Genomic DNA, 12,524 nt, shown 5'->3' with positions numbered 1-12,524 from the left:
TGATTTCCTTTATAATCTAATATATTTTATTGAATATATGGAAAAACATGATTCTGAGAAAGGTTTTACCACAGGCTTTTACCAGGGATTCATTACATAAAAAAGGCTTATGCCTTAAGATTCCTCCCAGCTCTGATGTTCTATGTCCTAAGGTCTCTTTGGCCTCTAAGATCTTGTGATCCCTTTATGACAGGATATGGCCTAGTGCCTCTAAACCTGTTAATAATCTCCTGAATACCAGAGAGGTTCATGTTTAGCTGGGAATGCAACTTCTGCGGCAAGGATTGCCTCAGTGTTCTGGACACTTGGGTCCTGGGCACTTATTGAGGTGGATCAGGACAGAGGATGATGTTTTGATGGGTAGTTTTCTATTTGCAAACCCAGAATGTATTTGGTATAATACTAACAGCACATTAGTCAGATTCAAGATTTTGAGAAGAGGTAATGTAATTATAGGGCTTATTAAATAATATCCAATCACAGGGACATTACATGGGGAAGGTACAGGAAGGCCCATGTGCATCATTGGTCCAATTTAATGATATTCACTGGGTCCTGGTTTGGTTGGGCTCAGGAAAATGAAGGAATATGCATAACTGCACTCTGAAGGCCAGTTCTATTCCAGCTAATAGCCTGACCACTGGTATTTAAAGGGAAGGATTTTTGGAACACATTTGGAGTGAGAGGCTGTATTCACGAATATTCATCAGTCACTCTGCTGTATCTACCTTCTCTTTTTTTTTTTTCTCACCCCCTATGCCCAACCTGGGTTTAACGGTCCCCAGATTCTAGGAAATGAGTAGCTCATACAGAGGAAGACTATGCTTTGGCAGCCCCCAAACTTAATAAGGTTAGCTTAATAAGTGACATTAACGAAGTATAGGTTTAGATTGTAAATTCCATGAGGACAGACCCATCTTTCTCTTTGTCCATGTCTAGAACAGGGCGTGTCATATAAGATAATAAATGATTGTTGATTGTGGAGTGAACGAATGGCTCCCAGGCATAATGAGGTTTTCTGCCTATCTGTCAACATCTGCTTTGGTTAAGAAAGGATTTATTATCTGGAGAGCAAGCAGTCCAAGCAAAAACAGTGGTCAAGGATTTGAGTCCATGACATATGAGAATTCATTGAAAGAAATGGTGATAGTTTAACCTAGAGTAGAGAAGGTTGGGGTCAGGGGGAGAGAGGATAGCTTCTTTAAGTACTGAAAATATTGTACTGTGAAAGAGGCATTTGATTTGCTCTGTTTGACCTCAGAAGGCAGAATCAGGCACAACGAGTAGAAGTTGCCAAGAATCTGATTTAGCCTTGATATCTGAAAGAGCCTCCTAACTCTCATGTCTAAGTGTAGCCTTGACAGGGAGGAGATTTCTCTCCAGGGAGATCTTCAAGCCAAGGCTGGAGGGTGATGGATTGGGTGGGTTGTAGTAAAAATTCTTTTTGGGATATGGGTTGGACCAGATGGATGACATGATCCCCTTCAACTTTGCAGTTCAGCGATTCTCTGTGCTGATAAAAGGGGCCCAGAAACACTGAAATGCTCCAATTTGGGATAAGAAAATAAAACCTTCTAAATACAAGAACTGGAATTCATTTGGATTAAGGGGTTGTGTTCCTGAATATTCTTTCATCACTGTGTTGTCTCTACCTGCATGCCTTCCCTCCCCTTTGGGAAATGGGCCTGATCTAACCAGTCTATGCCAGCCCAATACCCAAGAATCTATTTTTTGATGCAGAATACATCACTTCCTCTCTCTGGGCTTCACTTTGCTCCTCTGTGAAGTGAGGAGGTTGGCACTGAGTATTCTTGAAAAACCCCTTTTGTTTCAAACATTCCAGGATTCTGTGACTAACTTCTAGCTCCCATCAGGTAGGAGTTAATATTTTCAGTATTGATTTTATAGTCTATTAATATTTTCAATATTTATTTTATAGTCTGCCATTTTCATTCAACAAATGTTGAATTAAGTACCTATTGTGCTTAATATGTAATATATTGATATCTCTATCCATAGGTAGACAGATAGATGGATAGATAGAGGTTGGAGGGAGGGCATATAAAGGAAGATAGCATAGTACAATGGAGGGAGTACTGGCTTTGGAGTCAGAGGACTTGAGTTTTAATGCCACTTCTTACACTTACCACCTGTGTACTACCTTGCACTTAGTACCTGGCATGAACAAATCATTTAATCTTCTTGGGTAACAGTTTCCACATTTGTAAAATGAGGAGGTTAGATTAGATGGCCTCCGAGATTCATTCCAGATCTATGTCTATGATCCTATAAGACAGGATATATACCATCCCTGATGGGAAGGTGCTTCCATCCTTGTAGGAGGGACACATATAATTGGCCCATAAGTTAGTATGGTACAATGTCAAACCTAATAAGAACAAAGGAAAGGTACAGAGTTCTTTAAGAAAATCTGAGGATAGGGATTGAATAAGAACAAAGATACAGTTCTTCAAGAAAATTGAGGATGGGATCTAATAAGAACAAAAGAAAGATATAGAGTTCTTTAAGAAAATTTAAGGATGGGGATATGAGTTTCAGCTGGTGACACTAATTAACTCCATGGAGATGATGCCAGTATTTTCGTTCCATAACATAACGTAAGCTAGAAACATAAGTTAGCTCACACACAGTATGTCTACCATGTGAAATCCAGTACTGGAATATTCTATTGTCAACTTTTGCATATCACATTGGCACTGGCCAATTAGCTTCTGGTCTTGATCTTACAGAAACTTTCTGAAGGGTTGGTTCCAGAAAGAAGAACTTTTCTACTGGTTCTCTAAGCAATCTTATTACCTCCCCTATCTGATGTCCCATAGTTAAGAGGCAATGGGAGAAAGTGCTAGCATCTGCAGGCTCTTGCCTCTCCACCAGAGTGCCATGTTGCTTCAGCTGTATATGTCACCCATATATGTAATTGCTGACTCCTCAGTAAAACATAAGCATCTTGAGATTATGGATTTTTTTCATTATTTGTAAATTAGGGTCTAGCACAGTTCCTGACACTGTGAAAAAGGAAGATATGAGTTCAAATTCTGCCTCTAGGATTCATGAGCTTTGAAATAAATTATTTAATCTCTGTGCCTTGGGCAATTCCCTAAGACTTACTGATATACCAGAAGTTCCCCCACAATGAAAATCATACATCCTCAACCATGACTACGTTTGAAGAGGCTGTCATCTGTACTTTCTGTGACCTCAATCTGAAATTAATGGTATAATGGAAACAGCTCTAGACTGGGGTTAATTCTTGTACCACTTACTAGCTACGTGTCTTTGGAAAGGTCATTTGTCTTCCATTTTCTCAGCCAGCCCTGGTTGCCTGATATCTATAAGGTTATTGTGAGGAGCAAGTGAGTTTAGGGAGGGAGAAGACTTTGCAAACTGAAGGGCTACATAAATTACAGATTTTCACCTTCCACTCCTCACATATCATTTGTAAAACCTTGGCAACCGCATTTACCAACCACATGTATGTGTTGAGCCCAGGACTAGGTCCTGATCTCACCTTACCTCTTCTGGTTCTAGGCAGGATATCCTCCATCGCTACAATTAGTCAATCAATCACCATTTATTAGGGGCCTCCTAATTGTGCTAAGTGCTATAATGTACTCTTTCCTCATCTCTGTCTGTTGAAATCCTTCTCTTCAAAGCCCAGCTTAAATGTCACCTGTTCCACGAAATCCTGGGATTTTCCCTATCAAAAGTGATTTCCCTTTTTGTACAATCAATGTAGCAAAATGCTTGACACTTGTTCCATGTGTGACCTTGGCTGTGACATTATACTCTTCTCATTCTCAGTTTTCTCATCAGTAAATTATGGTTAAAGTAATAACAATGAAGAAAGCGTCCCCAGATTTAGCATGATAGCCTGAATGTAATAGGAAGGTTGTCTGATAATAGCAGTAATAAGAGTCAGCATTTGTATAGCACTTTAAGGCTTGCAAAGTGTTTTACAAACAGCTCATTTTATTCTTACAACAACTTTGGGAAGTAGGTGCTATTATGGTTATCCCTTCTACGTTGTGGGGCTTAGGAGTCCAGTGCTCCCTTGATCTGGAAAACCCGTGTAAATTTTTTTGACTATCTCTTTGTCCCAGAGAAGAAGTCTTTTTATTTGCTGGGATGTTTACAGTCCCTTACTGTAACATTTGGGTTAAGTATTTGGTCATAGGCTCTGTGTCATCTGCTGGCCTTGTCTGCAGCTTCTACAAACCCCCCCCACCCCAAATTCCCATTTAATTTTTTATGCCAGCCTGTGATATATCAAAACCATGATGGGAAAGTCATGTTGTGGAAGGGATAACTATGTTATCCCCATTTTATAGAAGAGGAAACTAAAGCAGACAGAGGTTAAATGACTTGCCCAGGGTCACACAGCTAGTAAGTATCTCAAGCTATATTTGAACGTGGGTCTTCTTGACTTCAAGCCCAGTGCTCTATCTATTGTCCTTTCATTTTAAAGATGAGGAAGTTGAGATTCAGGCCATCACTTATTCAAGGAGTCACAGGGAGTAATTGGCCATATGGGGATTGGAAGTCTAGGGTCTCTGACTCCAAAATCCCTCACTCTTACTACTACAGTGCATTGTAAATTAGGAATTGCTCCCCAAATAATAAGCTGTTACTTTTCCTGAGGATGCTGGATTGTGGAGAAATGAAATGTTGCTGCCGTTGGGATTTTTGTTGTTTTTTGTGGGGTTTTTTATTCACTCTCCCTGATTCCTCTCCCCACGCCTTCCAAGACACTCAGGATCTGTCCACCTATAGTATACTCCTGTCATAGCTGGATTTCTCTGATGTCAGCATTATTCTCCAGACTGTGGGGCGACAGCGTTTCCTAGACTGTGGGGTGACAGCGTTTCCTCACACCCTGAACTGTGTATTTTTCTCTTTTGGTCTCTCTGTTTTCACAGAGATCCATATCATGAAGTCACTCCTCTTCCCTTGCTTTGAGAAAAAAAAAAAGGTGTGTGTGTGTGTGTGTGTGTGTGTGTGTGTGTGTGTGTGTGTGTGTGTGTGTGTGTAGGGTAGGGGTAAGTAAGGCACATGAATCTCTTAGCATGGAAGGGCTAACAACATTCCTGACTGACTTTTAATGCCTCCCTTACTCTTGGTCACTCTGGCTTGATAAAATATGCTTACTGAAAGCACATTTGTGTACCTAAGCATCTTCATTAAAAATAATTGTTTAAAAGAATCAAGTTAGGCAATGTCAGAATTCCAGATCTTGAATTTAGCTCTGACTTTGCCTCAAGTCATTTCCTTGTTTCAACTTCAGTTCTGTGCCTTTTTTTTTTTTCATAAAATGAGAATAGTGATGTTTTTGTGGCCACCTCCTTCCTTTTGGGGTTATCTGAAAAGTGCTTGTAAACCTTAAATGGCAGTGGAGAGAAAATTATTACTATTGTTTTAGGTGACAAGGCTGGTTGTACAGGCCATAGCGGAGTTTCATGCTTTTCAGTTGCTGGACTATTTATTTTCCCTGAAGCTCAGAACGCAGGTCACATAGAACCTGGTGACTTTTTGGAAGTGGGTACAACTAACAGCCGTGGAATGTTAGAGCTGGGAAAGGTGATAACATAACAGAATATAGAATGAAGCCCCTAAAAAGGGACTTGGAAATTTTGGAGTCCAGAACTCTCTATTTTATAGCTAAGGAAAGAAAGATGTAGGAAGATGAAAGTAGAGAATTTGAGAGTTCAAAGGAAGCTCCATGTCTGATAGAGTCCCCACTACAACAACATATACTTCCCCCACCCCACACAAAAAAGAGTCATCCAGCCTCCTCTTGAAGACCTACCTCCATGACAAGGTAGCCATTAACACCTGATACAACCTATTCTGTTTACTGATAGCTCTAATTCTCAGGCAGTTTTTCCTACTATCAGTCATAAATTGGCTCAACCCATTCATAGTTGCTGTATGGACTCACTGGGCCAAAAAGAGCAAATCTATTTTATCTTTCAAATGACTTCTATTTAAAAACTTGAAGCTATCTACACTGTCCCCTGCAAACTTTCCTCCTCTTTACTAAGTCATCCCCCTATAGCCTAGACTCCAGGACCCTCTCTATCCTCATTACCTTCCTCTGAACACCCTCCAGCTTTACAAGTTCCATACTAAACTCTGGCACTCATAATTCAAGACAATATCCTAGAAGCAGCCTGACCAGGGCAGAGGACAGAGTTAATGCCTCCTCATTCCTGGAAGAGACTGTTCTTCCTCACTGCAACCCCAGATTGCATTAGGTTTTTTGGCTGCCACACCACACTGCTGACTCATATTGAACTTGAGGTCTACTAATCATTCCCTCCCTTCTCCCCTCCCCCACCTCTCCTCTCTGGCCTTGCCTCCCCTATCTTGTGATTCTAAAGTTGATTGTTTGAGTCCAAGTATAAGACTTTAGTCTGGATCTGGTCAGCCAGGAGGGATGAATATAGTCTGTTTTTTGGACTTTGTCATCCATGATGTTAGCCATCCCTCACAGCCTTGTGCCATCTGCAAATTTTGATGAGCTTGCCTCATTAAAGTTTTATCCACTAATCAAAATATTAAACAGTACCAGATCAGATTGCTAATTCCTCTCAATTACCAATTTTTTTGATCCTATGATTCGTTCAAAGTCTCAGCTAGTTAAAGTGACAGAGAAAGGATTCGAACCCAGGTCTTCTGACTCCTGTATGCTCTCTGATACACTCACTATACCTTTCAGAGCTTCATAGTAAGATAGCAGCAAAGCACAGCCTAAAATCTGGTTCTTTTCCAGTTTTCCAGTCCATTTCCCTATTACACTAAGACTCTTTCCTCTCCCTTGCTTAAAATACAGTGCAAATGCCAGAGATATTCATTTGTTTTGTAATGGTAGGCAAGTCATTTCACTTCTGTGAGTCTCAGTTTCCCCCTGTGAAAGCTGAGGGGGGTTGGATTTTATTCACTCCAATATCCCTTCTATTTTTAACATTCTACATTGTAAACATGCCAGAAGAGTGGAATGGGAGCCTTCTGGGTGGGCTGGTTAATGGCTGAGCACCAAAATAGCTGTGCTGTTAGGCTAGACAGCTAAGGGTCTGGGGAGATCAAAGAAATTGAAGCACTCCTATCCTCCTCACTAGGTAGGTCATATTTGACACACGTTAGTGTTATCTGTGCTGTCTCATATATTCTGGGAATCAACAGAAAACTGTCTGGCACTGAACTGTCCTAATTATTATTAATAAAAGAATTTGGTAACTATCTCCTGTAGGTTAGGTGATAAGGATGCAAACAGAAAGAACATAACAATTTATACTTGCAAGGAGTTTACATTCTAACATGGGAGAGAAATGTGTATATATACATATATATATGTATATATACATACATAGATACATACATATGTAAACATATAAAGAAGAAGTATAAAAAAGGAAATACAAGAAGTATAAAAAAGAAATACAAGTATAAAAAAAGAAATACAGGTGGGAGTAGGTGTTACTAGCAGTTAGGGAAAATTAGTGAAATCTTTTTGGAGAAGGTGATGTTTGAAGTGGGTCTTCAATGAAGTCAAATAATTAAACATTTATTATGTGGCAGGCACTGTGCCAAATCTTTGGCTACAAATACAAAGAATGAAACAATCCATACTAGCAAGGCACTTGCATTCTAATGAAGAGCCAAGGTGTACATACATAAATGTATACATATATGTGTGGGTATGTATATATGTGTGTATACATACATATGTAGTTATATATGTATATATACACACACTCACACACATGTGTGTATATTCCATATATAGCTGAAACAACAAGGTACCCTGAAGAAAGAGACCAGATTCAACATGTTCTAGGTAAGTCAGACCATTAACACTACTAATACCATCTCCATTATTGTTAGTTCCCTCAGACTCTGAAGAGAGAGAGTCTATGTCCCTAAATTTATGAGCCTTGGAAACAGCAGTGCCCTCCAGGAAACTGACCCTACTCTCATCCCAGGTCCCAGAGTCATTATTAAGGGCAGTAATAGTGGTTATGAAAAGGCCTACCATCCTTCTCACCACTAACAACAATCACTGACCAACTATAACCAATGGGCAGGTCAGCCCAAGAGCCCCAATAGCAGCATGATGCCCCTAGATCACCTTGTGACTATCACCCTAGGAAGCAACCCCTATGGACGTGTGACCTGGCAACTGCTTCTACCCATTTTGCAGTCAGAACCAGTGTGTGTGTGTGTGTGTGTGTGTGTGTGTGTGTGTGTGTGTGTGTGTGTGTTCATCCTTTGCTGTCAAAGAAAACCATGCCACCAGAGAAATAATGACATGACTTGCACTTGACTTTGTTTTGAGTAAGGGAAGGCTGTGCAGGTCACCAGCCTCACTTCTCCTCCAGAGTCATCTGAATCCAGTGACCAGATATTCATCAAGATGACTGGAGATGACCCAGAATGAGGCAATTGGGGTTAAGTGACTTGCTCAAGGTCACATGGCTAGTGAGTGTTAAGTGTCTGAGGTGAGATTTGAACTCAGTCCCTCGTGACTCCTGCACTGGTGCTCTATCCACTGCACTACCTAGCTGCCCCGGGGAATTATACTGGCAAATTAGAGGAATGCTGTAGATTTGGATATGGATTTCATGAAAGTATCTGACAATGTAATAAATGGGAATAAGATGAAAATATATGGAGCTACCTGACAATGTGTTAGATAGATTTGAGACTGGCTGAATAATTGAACGAAGAAAGCACAGCAGTCACAAATGGGTTGACATCAGCTTGGAAGGTGGTCGTTACTGGGGCATTTGAGAGATAATGTCTTTAGGGCTTTGTTGTTCAACATTTTTATCAATACGTTGGATGAAAGGATACAGAGCATACTTATCCAATCTTTGGATGGCATGAAGCCTGAAGGGATAATAGCTGCCACAAACACATAGAAGAAACCCCTGTTAAAATAGATTCCCTCAAAACTATGAAGCAAAACAGCTTAAAAACAGTTGTAAAATGGAATATTATTAAGTAGGAAGAAATGATGAATAGGAGAAATTCAGAGAAACAGTAAATGATGTGTATGAACTGACACAACCAGAAACAGAATAATATGTACACTATTTTTCATTGAGGAAGCTCAAACTCAACGTAATTGCTCAACTCAAAGCCAACATAACTGAACTCAACATTGCCAGAAATCACCTCCTCTTTCAACCCTCCCATTCTGTTAATGGCACTATCCTCTTCCTAGTTCCAAAGGCTTACAATGTCAGAACCATCTTTGCATGGAAAGGGTAGTGAAGAAGAGGGAGACTCCCCGCCAAAGGCTGTCCCTCACAATCTCGCTCTCCATTCTCAATGCCGCCACCACAGTTCAGACCCAGAAAAGAAATTTCTTGCCATTAAAATCACTGACACTGTTAAATGCCGCAATATTAGAAACTGATATGACGTCATTAGCAGAAATGACATTAAAGAAGAGGGATTAGCATCTGCTTTGCCTCTGAGCCCTAAAGCCCATGAGAGCGTTCTGTCAGATTTGCAGATGAAGCCTTTTGTAGGCATTGTCTTCTGAATAAATAGAACGTGAGCAGCTTGTGAGCGAGGACTTGTCTTATTTTTTAAATGTATATCCTTGGAGCTTAGCATGGTGCTTTGCAAGGGCTTTGACAAGCACTTAAATGCCTTTTTAAAAATTATTCACTCTTTCATTATCGTAGAAATAAAAAAAATATAAATAAACGCAAGGTAGTTTGAAGGGCTCTGGTAATTGAGGGGATAAGGGTAGTTGAGGAAAAGGTTCTTGAAGAACAAGTTGGTGCTCCTGAAGGGAGAAAGGGATAGTATAAAGACAAAGCAGAGTAGAGATTGCATTCCAGTAAATGGGGGCAGCTAATGCAAAGACAAGGATGTAGGATAAAGCTTGTCCTGTGTGAAGAATAAAGAGGTCAGTTTTGACTGCATCACTGAATTGAGGAAGATAACGAATTTCCAATGAGACTGAAAAGAAAGATTTAGGCCAGGTTGTATAAAAGCTTTAAAGATTAAGCAGATCTTACCCTAGAGGCCATAGGGAGCCAAAGCAGTTGGTTGAGTAGAGGGAGTCACAAGATCACATCTGTGATTAAAGACAATCACTTTGGCAGCAGTGTGTTGGAATGTTGTTTGTCCTTCCATTTTGAAGAGGACCTATGACCTCACAAGCACCTACTTCAGCCACCTTCATGGCCGTTGGAACAAATTGCTCTCATTCATCAGGATAAATCCTCACATGTTTGGGGTAGGCACCCTCCTAACTCACTGGTGGGTTTGAGGTCTTTCAGTTACCCTCAACTTGATATAATCAGTGTGCCTAGACAGTTTACTGGGGTGTGGCTATTGCACATGCTACAGCTTCTTGGAACCACAGGTGAGAGTTGGGTGAATCAGGTGGACCACAAAGGTAGATGAGCAGCCCTTAGACAGAGGTGCTAGTCCTCCCTATACAACTGTCTACACTCCAGAGTGTAGGATAGATTGTAGAGGGAGACACTTCAAGCAGAAAGACCAGGTAGGCATAGCTATTGTAATCATCTAGGCAAAGGGGAGGAAGGCATGAGCTAAGGTAGCAGCTATGTGAGTAGAAAGAAGGGGCTGGATTCTAGAAACATTGTGAAGGTAGAAAAAGCATTATTTGGCAACTGACTGAATCCACAAGGTGAGGAAGAGTGAGGCAGGATAATGCAAAGAGCTTGGGTTTTAAACCATTTGGAGGAATTTCAACTTGCTGACTAATTCCTACCTGTTCTTCAAACACTAATTATCAAGGGAAAATGTAAAATTAATGAAAAGGAAAACTGGCCAGATTTAAGATAAATGATATAAAAACCATTATAAATTTAAATAGAAAGAATTAAAGAATTCCTAGAGAGGTAGAAGTAGAGAGTCATGATGAAGGGAGGGGGTGAGGATAAAGAGTTCAATATATTTTAGACCCAGGTCCCAGGCTAGGAAAGGAGATTCATGTTTCCATATTCTGGAATTACAAAGGAACTTAATTTTTTGCCTTATTAAAAAAAACAACTATGAAGTATGCTATTTGAAAAATCCCTGGATTTGGAGTCATGAGCCTGGGGCGATATCCTGACCCTGGCACATATTAATTTTGTGACCCTGACAGCAAGTCATTTCAATCTTTCTGGTCCTCTATTCACTCATCTGGAAAGTGGGAATTATGATACTGGTATCAGTGGCATCCCAAGTCTGTTATAAAGTAATGTTTCATGCATTGTTAAGGGTTTTTAGCAATATATTTTAGAACAGCGGTGAGGAACTATATCTGTGCTGTCAGCCTTCACTGGTCTTGCTTCATCATAAGGGCAGGTTTGATGATGGGAGTGTATGGTATTAAAACAATTTTCCTCGTATTAAACTTGGTCTTAAGACTATGGTATTAAAAAGTTTTCAATACAAGTTTAGGGGACAAAGGCAAGTAATGAGTCTTCAAATAGTTTGCCATTCTGAGTGACAGCCACTATTTGTGGGAAATTTGGAGGGGTGGTGCAGAGAGGGTTAAGGCATTAGCCCCTTCCCTCAGAAAGCTTGTCATCTGGAAAGGGTTAAACATCTACACAGCACAGGAGAGAGTAAGGCACAATGTCTTCCTGACAGTTCAGAGGAAGGAGAAATCACATATGGAGGTTGGAGTAGAATCTATGAAGTCTTTAGAGGGAAGGTTTTTCACCTTTGTGGCCTGGAGAGAACAGTGAGTGTGTTAAGAGAAGATCAAGCAATAACAGCTTGGAATATGGGATATGTGAAAGGGAGAGGAGGAAGATAAGGAGAGAGAGGGAGGCTGAGACTAGAATTTGGCCAGCTTCCTCCTTTCTCCTCAGAGACTCCTTCTCTACTGTCTTCATATATACCTTTGCAATTAAACCAATGGACTGTCCTGGGGCATTTGCCATCCTGCTGGAAGGAAGTAAGTGAGACAACCTTCTAAAACAGGAAAGCTCCCTTGGATTTGGACCAAGGTAATCAAAGTCATCTGCCTCACTCTTCCAGAGTCACTGAAGTCCAGTGGCAAGACAAAAGTCAAGATGACTGGTGGTGACCCAGGATGCAGTGTCTTTGATGTGTGCCCAAGCTCTAAGCACTCCACAGTACCCACCTTCATGGCCATTGGGATACATTGTTCTCATCCACCCATTCCACTGAAGGAAGTCTTCACATGCTTGGGGTAGACAGCCGCCTAACTCACCAATGGACTTGAACCCCCTTGGTTACCCTCAACCTAATTTAGCTCATCTGCTGAGATGGTTTTACCAGGCTATGGCCACTGGGCATGAGCCAGCTTCTTGGAGCCACCAAGGGATGATAGATGGGTTGAAAGTCTGGCCAAGGAGTTTGAACAGTATTGTAGAGATAAAGGGAATCAATTTAAAATAAATATTGGGTAGATCTGATCAGTCAAAGAGGTCAATTCTCTCCCCTCCTTCCCCGTTGTTCTTATTTCTCTCACCTATGACCAAAGAGAACAAGTCTAATCACTC

General features: G+C 40.7%; 1 protein-coding gene across 5 annotated transcripts in view; it reads left to right on the top strand.

Moving 5' to 3' along the window:
- SH3TC1 (SH3 domain and tetratricopeptide repeats 1) overlaps positions 1-12,524 on the top strand; it is a 104,078-nt gene that overhangs the window by 7,565 nt on the left and 83,989 nt on the right. The window lies entirely within an intron of this gene.

This window comes from Notamacropus eugenii, chromosome 6, assembly GCF_028372415.1.
Source record: "Notamacropus eugenii isolate mMacEug1 chromosome 6, mMacEug1.pri_v2, whole genome shotgun sequence".
Lineage (NCBI taxonomy): Eukaryota > Metazoa > Chordata > Mammalia > Diprotodontia > Macropodidae > Notamacropus > Notamacropus eugenii.
Note: the sequence above shows the minus strand (reverse complement) of the source record. Positions and strands in the feature narration are given on the sequence as shown.